The sequence below is a fragment of the Ursus maritimus genome, unplaced genomic scaffold (genome assembly GCF_017311325.1).
Source record: "Ursus maritimus isolate PB19 unplaced genomic scaffold, ASM1731132v1 scaffold_2, whole genome shotgun sequence".
Lineage (NCBI taxonomy): Eukaryota > Metazoa > Chordata > Mammalia > Carnivora > Ursidae > Ursus > Ursus maritimus.
This window is the reverse complement of record NW_024424452.1, coordinates 37,303,551-37,303,812: the sequence shown is the minus strand read 5'-3', so window position 1 is coordinate 37,303,812 and position 262 is coordinate 37,303,551. Positions and strand designations below refer to the sequence as shown.

At 67.2% G+C, this 262-nt stretch overlaps 1 protein-coding gene across 1 annotated transcript in view; it reads right to left on the bottom strand.

Moving 5' to 3' along the window:
• The window catches only part of PKD1 (polycystin 1, transient receptor potential channel interacting), a 43,858-nt gene that overhangs the window by 22,210 nt on the left and 21,386 nt on the right, over positions 1-262 (bottom strand). The gene's annotated exons all lie outside the window — the stretch shown is intronic.

The window sequence follows — 262 nt, the reverse complement described above, 5'->3', positions numbered from 1 at the left end:
GGGCCGCACGGTGGGGGGCTGAGCTTGGGCTGACTCGGGCTTCGACCTCTCAGCCCATCATCTCTGCACGCCCCACCCCCGGGCTCCTGCGCAGGACACGGGCGAAGGCACCTGAGTCTCAGAGGGCCGTGTGGTTTTGCAGGTTCACCCGTCAGCCGACAGAACGGGCGTGACCGGGGGAAGCTGAGGCGCAGGACTGCATGAGCAGTAGGCCGGTCAGAAATGGCCCTTCAGGGGTGCCTGGGTGGCTCAGCCGTTAAGC